Source organism: Dioscorea cayenensis, chromosome 12, assembly GCF_009730915.1.
Source record: "Dioscorea cayenensis subsp. rotundata cultivar TDr96_F1 chromosome 12, TDr96_F1_v2_PseudoChromosome.rev07_lg8_w22 25.fasta, whole genome shotgun sequence".
In the NCBI taxonomy this organism is placed as follows: domain Eukaryota; kingdom Viridiplantae; phylum Streptophyta; class Magnoliopsida; order Dioscoreales; family Dioscoreaceae; genus Dioscorea; species Dioscorea cayenensis.
This window is the reverse complement of record NC_052482.1, coordinates 19,435,208-19,442,160: the sequence shown is the minus strand read 5'-3', so window position 1 is coordinate 19,442,160 and position 6,953 is coordinate 19,435,208. Positions and strand designations below refer to the sequence as shown.

Here is a 6,953-nt window from a genome sequence, read left to right as displayed (position 1 = left end):
TTGTCAGAAAAAAATCCTTTCCTTTCATTGTGTGCTCTTGTGCATTTTAGTCCTTTTGTCTATTAGTGCTTTTATGTGTGTCCATTGTTTAATAGTTCTTAGTACTCAGGCGGATTATTTTGTTTTGTTTTTATACTTCTGCATTGTTAGTGTACTCTCAAAATAAAAATTGTAAGTACTTGATTAAAAGCATCACATTGACATGAAAAGTTTTTGATAAAGTGGATTGACATGAAAAGTTAAAAACCCATGAGACATCAATAGAGATATAAGAATAACACATAAGTACCACTATATATATCCTATCTAAATGACACACACAGCTAACAACATTTCATGCATACACATCAATACTATTCCTAATTAAGTGACACTCACAGCTAGTAACATTTCATGCATACACATCAATAATATTTCTAATTAAATGACATACACAGCTGGTAACATTTCATGCATACACATTAATAATTTCTTCGTCTTCTTCAGCTTCCTCTCCTGTGTCATCATCATCATTTTCCTCTTGAATTTCTTGGTTGTTGTTTGCAATACGACTTGTTACTTGTTCTTAAAATTCTGCTCCGGGCCTCTGCCAATATATGCCATTGCCTGTTCAACTACCTCTCCTATTTCGCTTAGTATTGTTTTTCCGGCATTAATTATACTATTTTTATTGGGAATTCAGATTCTTACTAAAGATCAAGAGAGAAAAATAAAATAGAAAACAATCACAAGAAAGACAAGATTTACGTGGTTCGGCAAGATTGCCACGTCCACGGTCACACTAGGGTTTTATTTCAATATCTGAAGCACACATACATCTTACAAGGGACTGCCTATATATAGAAGAAATCTGAGGTATATCTGGATTAGAGCTTTGAGGCATCAGGATTAGAACTCTGAGGCATATCTGGAAGAGGGTAAATCATATCTGGATCCTAACCCTATCTGGATCGTAAACTTATCCAGATCCTAAACCTATCTGGATATAAATCCTATCTGGGTACAATTTACAAGATTATCAAACTATAATCCTAACCATATACAAATTACCCTTGTATCCTACTGCGGGGCGTTCTCCCCGCACCTCCAACCTAAACCGATGCTCTCTCGCACCTCCTGGGGTGTCACACAATCAGGCTCCACATACCCAACAATTTTTTGTGCGCATCTCGTTTTTGTTGGACTTGATGAAGCATACTAATCAATGAGGTAATGAAGACAGAGTCTATGTTTGGAATCTTTGGACTGATAGTCACCCTTAATGCATCCTTATCTAGTCTCACCTTCACCACCTTCTGATCCTGGCTCATCTACACACATTTACTCAAAAATCAATACACTATATATATAAATAAATTTACCCAATTAATTAGATGTGTACATGTGTGTGTGCATATATATATATATATATATATGTAATACCTCAGCTATTGCAGTAGTTGGATTTTGCTTATGAAACACTATGATTGATCTCTAGCTGATTTCTCCTATATATGATCTTGAAATCCCATTCTACTTCCTCAGTGTTGGCAGCAAGAAACACGTCTCACTCTTTATGAATTTTGAGATTTGAACTTTTTTTGACTATAAATAAGTGATTCTTTTCATCCGTGTCCTCTCCTTGGAATGCTTGCCAACGGTTATGAAGGCTCCATGACTATAATCCGAAAAAAAAAAAAAGCTTTCACTCTCCAAAATAAATATATATTATAATAGATTTAAAAGAGAAGACATATACATGCATGCGTGCAAGCAACCTTTTTCATAATGGAAAGAAGGGGGAGCCCAGTGGCTGCATCTAATATGTATTGAGGTTTTTAGGTTGGTATTTTAAGTGAGAAGAGCAATCAGAGAGTAGAGTGAAAAGCAAATGATGTAAGAACTTAATTCGACTTCAACTTGCTTTACTTGCTATTACAAAGACTAAATGGTCTATTGGTATACAAGTCGCTGATAAAGCTCTTCATCGAGTGGTGAGAGTTCGATTCTCGGTTGAGGGCACAATTCTGGGAGATGTAAGCGGTGGTTGTATGCGGTGGTCTCAGCGCTCATATGTGCACGGGCCCGGCCCCATTTGCTCTATCAAAATTTGTGCACGCTCCTGACGATTTAGCAAGGCCTTCGGACTGTCTGTTCCTCCTGTCAAAAAAAAAAGACTACATAGATATTTATAACAAAAATTGCACACATAACAAAGGCAATCAGACAAACTTTAAAAAGCTAAGATAACCAGAACAGTTGAGACGTTCCTTTTTTTCTTCATTCACATACATAGACACTGTATACAGGTTGACTTCCTCTCTTGTTTCAAGCCGAGCTAACAAGTATAGCTCTTGCAGCTACATCATCGCACTCAGCCACTTTCTTTAGAGCTTTGTCGTTGAGATGCCAAGTATTGAAGTGACTCAGCTCACATTTATCACTAACAATATGAACCACTTCTTGATAACCACATCACTAGAAACCCAGAAGACATCTTTGCCATCAAGGCCAGTGATTGCAAGCTCTTTGTTCTTCACTCCGTTGATTGTTGTACTGAAAGCCAATTCCACCAGCTCCGGCTTACAGTATTCTTCTCCAATGATGATGCAGCTACATTTCCATCTCTGGATAATTAATGGTGATGATATGATATGCCGGTGGCGGTGGCGGTGTAATTGAAGGTGATCATGCATGAGCCTAGTATCTGTGGTTATATAACGTTGGGTTGGGCTCCACCTCATATGGAGCCGTTGACAAGTCAATGTCAGGGTGAAATCATGAAGACTAAAGAGAGGCGCTTATGCATTCAAGAGAATAAGAAAAAAATATCAGGGAACAGAGTAAAAACAAGTGCGGATAAAAACAAGAAGTTTTGTGTCCTTTGATGGATAATAATTGGGTGTTCGATTTTGATGGACCAGCTAACCACATAATTGCAATAGTTTTGAATAGTAATATTTATATTTTTTAGGGTGTTCCTCCAAAATTACCAATTAACCCGGCCCGAGACGTTTTTGAAGGAAACTCCAATAGTCTTGGATAATAATAGTTATGTCTTTGAGGGTGTTTCTGTGAAAATCACAATCCGTGGCACTTTTGCGACAACACCCTATACTTAATTTAAATTACTATGAGGGTGCTAAAGTTCAAGTAGTTTTTGCGGAAAACCCCAATATTATTATTATTTTTTTAATAGGTGGACAAGTGATAGACATTGGACTATCCTATTCAAGGAGTATACACAAGCATTAAGATATCAGGTCTCCTCACCCTGTGCGACAGGAGCTTAAGTCTCAATTTTGCATAGGGTACCTACCCTATGGTATGGTCACACCCCGAACTCTCCATTCACTCTTTATGTCCTGCACAACAGAAACATCTGAGATAGACCTATTAAAAGGAGCATATCTCTAAGGATACAAATCTAATAAATTCAAAATTTTACTAAGTCTCAAGTTCGAGGCATGATAGGTACCATCCCAGTCGACATGTTTACATCCCGTGCATTGAGCTTCCTGCATGTGATACCTTACACGGTGAAGTCAGTGCTGCTAGACCAAAGGTCTTTTGCAAACACCAATATTTTTGAATAATTATAATTATTTTTGCTAGTAGTAGCTCTTTCTTTCGATTCCAACTTTTTTGGTGCCATATTTATTCTAATTAACTCCATTCTAACCTACATTCCAACTTTTTGGATGTCTACTTTTAAACTTCCCACATAGGTTAGACATAGATATCAGATATCGATAGGCCCAAATGTTGATTGGTAAATTGGGTGCGACTGCGTAGACTTTTAGAACAAAATGATTGGGGGTATACTTAATCTCAAGATCTTCAACAATGCTTTCCTTGGGAGATTGTAGTTGGGGAAAACCAGTTTAGGCCATCTTGGAGAGAAGCACGAATAATCCAATTTAAATATTACCAAAGACTTGGAATTTATGCGATAACCAATCTTTTGGGTTTTTGATTGTATATATTCAAAGCTCGATCGATGCTTTCATGAACTGTATAAATCTCTTCCACTTTCTTCTAGTATAATAGTGGTACTTGGGGACAAGCACCAAGAAATCTGTCTATAGTAGTTCTCCCACTCCTAATTCCACTTGGGATCTATGAAAGACCTGATTACGTCTTTGTGGCTACTTCAAAAAACCGTCTTTTCAACTACTTGTATGAGATAATACAATCCTAACCTTGGATAATCTCTCATCCATGAGATGGTAAATGAGATGCAAGTCGCTCCCTATATCCATATATGTCCTCTATAAAAGCAACCATTAAGACTACAAATCATCTTTTCATTCACTATCCTTTTCACAACGTCCATTTGCCATCACTTTACCTTGATCTTCGGGCAACTTCTCCAAAGATAGTATTAGATCCTTTTAGCTAAAACCGGTGTTGTTTGTTTAAGGGGATTTAAAACTCTATGCATTTAGAGTTACAAGATTCTCTCAAAATTTTCTGTTTTGTTGACCGGATTTAAAAAGTCAATGCAATTGACCTACTTTTGAGTGGATTTTAGAATACGACCAGTTTGAGTGTATTCCAAAATCCGGGATTTGAAATGCTTATCACAAGGCATGTGAATGTCACACGAGGTATGTGAAATTTATTTTTATATCATTTTGATATTTTTAAAATTTATTTTACTATTTATAAAAATATTTAAATTAATTATATATCTTAATTTAAAAATCAATACAAATGTTTTATTTTATAACTAAATTTCAAAATGTTTATTTTAAATTTTGTTGGTATTGAAGAATAATTGAAAGCATATTTTATATTTAATATGAATATTAAATATATAAATAAATTAAATGCACAAAAACATAATAATATATTAAGGTAACTAAATATATTATTTATTTTATAACTATAGAATATAATAGTGTGTTTAAAAATTAATAAAACATGTGACTATATATCAAATCCAAATTTACGAATTTTTTCAACCAAACACAAAATTGTATAATAAAACATTCCAAACGTATCTAACTAAACACTAGATTTGACACTCACTGCATTCTCAATTACATGATTTTCACAAATATTGTAATATGAAATCCACTACATTTTCAACTATATTTAATCAAACGTCACCATATGTGACATACATAGCTTGCGGGAAATGAAATCATTTTTATTTTAAAACTTTATTTCCTGCATTAGTTATCATGAAAATTAGTAACATATTTCTCTTTTGGATGTCTGCAATTCTTGTAGCTAAGAGGCAGAAGTTGGAACATTCGGCCACGGCTGTCGAGAGAAACATCTTGTTCCTAGGACTTGTCATGTGAGACGAGTGCACTAACAAGCACATCCTAGATTCGATTTCTAGCATGTAGACCTAAATTTGTACTTCTACCAAGAAGGAGACCCTCTCTGCGTCTTAAGTCATGCTACATCGTCTATTTGTTATGTCTTCCTTTTTCTCCTTATTGATCTCCTCCGGTTTCTTGGATGTTTAATTGTCTCAACTTCCAGAATCTGGGGAATGTTATTTTGTCTTTTCGATACTTGTCTTTAATTCTAATAAGATCATGACCTATCACTTTTCAAAATAAATAAATAAACAAAACCTTGCATGATATTTGGAGAAAACCCTAATTTTTTCATTCAAAAATTTTGTATAATCCATATAAGTCAGTGGCAATTTTACAAAAAACACCCTATGTCCTTTAAAAATCCAAAAAAAAATGCCATTTTATTTTTTTAAAAAAGGCTAATAATTTTAAGAATACAATATACATTTTTAAGATGGGTTATCTAGGAAAAGGAATATGTGATTTTCAAAATATTATTTATTTTTCCCTAGGTCGCTTTAAGAAATTATCCTAACTTAATAGCCTATTCGGAGTCACTTCACTTTTGCAAATTATGCTAAACCACACGCACGCATAATTTGTGTCTAATCCTAACTTAATAGCCTATTCGGAGTCCATAAAGTGCTTTCTTTAACCTCATAATTTTAAAACAAAAGTAAAAAATAGATAACACTCTCTCTCCCCTGATTGTGTCTAATAATCCCTGGTAGCTCTAAATAGCAGCTCTTCTTTTGAATTATATTAACTTCAACACCATTTCAAGTTCTCAAAAACCAAAAACTCAACTTCAGAGACGCAGACAAGTCACTGAACTTATGCAGGAATACGAAGACAGTATGATATATACCAATTTAAATGAAAACAATGCTAAAGATTAACATTCTTCATAACAATAGGCATGAAACTCATAAAACCAATATAACAAACTAACATGAAATATAATAATAAACAATTAATAAAAACCTTTGGAAATGAATCAAAAGAACTCATCATGCTTGTGATTCTGTGAAACAATAGATGGAGTGTGCACGATGGAGAAGATGGACACATGCATGCATGAAGAACTAACAATGAGATAGCTAATAATGCAATGCACGTGCCCTGCTTCTCCATCTAGAACAAACCATCTTGAAGCTCTATATAAATTAAGTATCTAGAGATGAATTGAAGAGGCTTTCATTCCTTTATCCCTATTTATAATTCTCTTGCTCTAAGGGATGGAAGAAGAAGATAGCCATGAAAGGTGGTGGCTTGGAAAAGCACTGATCGACCTAACAAGAGTGGTAGGGACCATGACTTTGGCTACCTTTTTACTGAAGAGAAGTACATCTTTTTATATTTCTTTTATTGAGAGTCTAGGACTTTCTGTTTTGAGCATGGAAAGTCTTGTTAAGTTAGTCAAAAAAATAGTTGCGTTTCAATTGGTGCTATCATACAGCCCTGGAATACAAGTCTAACTTGGATTGGTGTATTCTCCATTAAATGAATGATGGTATATTCATATGTATTTTTTTTTTTTGTATGAATTGTAGTTAATTAAAACTTGACAGTAGCAAAACATATATATTTGATCTCACTATAGGTAAAGCACACAGATATAAAGGACAACCAATGAGCAAACCTCTTCTTTGAAAA

At 34.5% G+C, this 6,953-nt stretch overlaps 1 long non-coding RNA gene across 3 annotated transcripts; it reads right to left on the bottom strand.

The window, feature by feature from the left end:
* Positions 1-775: 775 nt before the first annotated feature.
* LOC120274124 lies at positions 776-6,467 on the bottom strand. 3 transcript variants are annotated; one of them, XR_005540703.1, is made up of 4 exons: positions 6,282-6,467; positions 1,758-3,344; positions 1,423-1,657; positions 787-1,323 (listed from the first exon to the last, which is right to left on the bottom strand). It is a non-coding gene; the product is annotated as an uncharacterized LOC120274124 (long non-coding RNA). The 3 variants fall into 3 exon arrangements; XR_005540702.1 differs by lacking the exon at positions 6,282-6,467 and having other exon boundaries at positions 776-1,323; positions 1,758-3,933; XR_005540704.1 differs by lacking the exon at positions 6,282-6,467 and having other exon boundaries at positions 776-1,310; positions 1,758-3,933.
* Between the last annotated feature and the right edge of the window lie 486 nt (positions 6,468-6,953).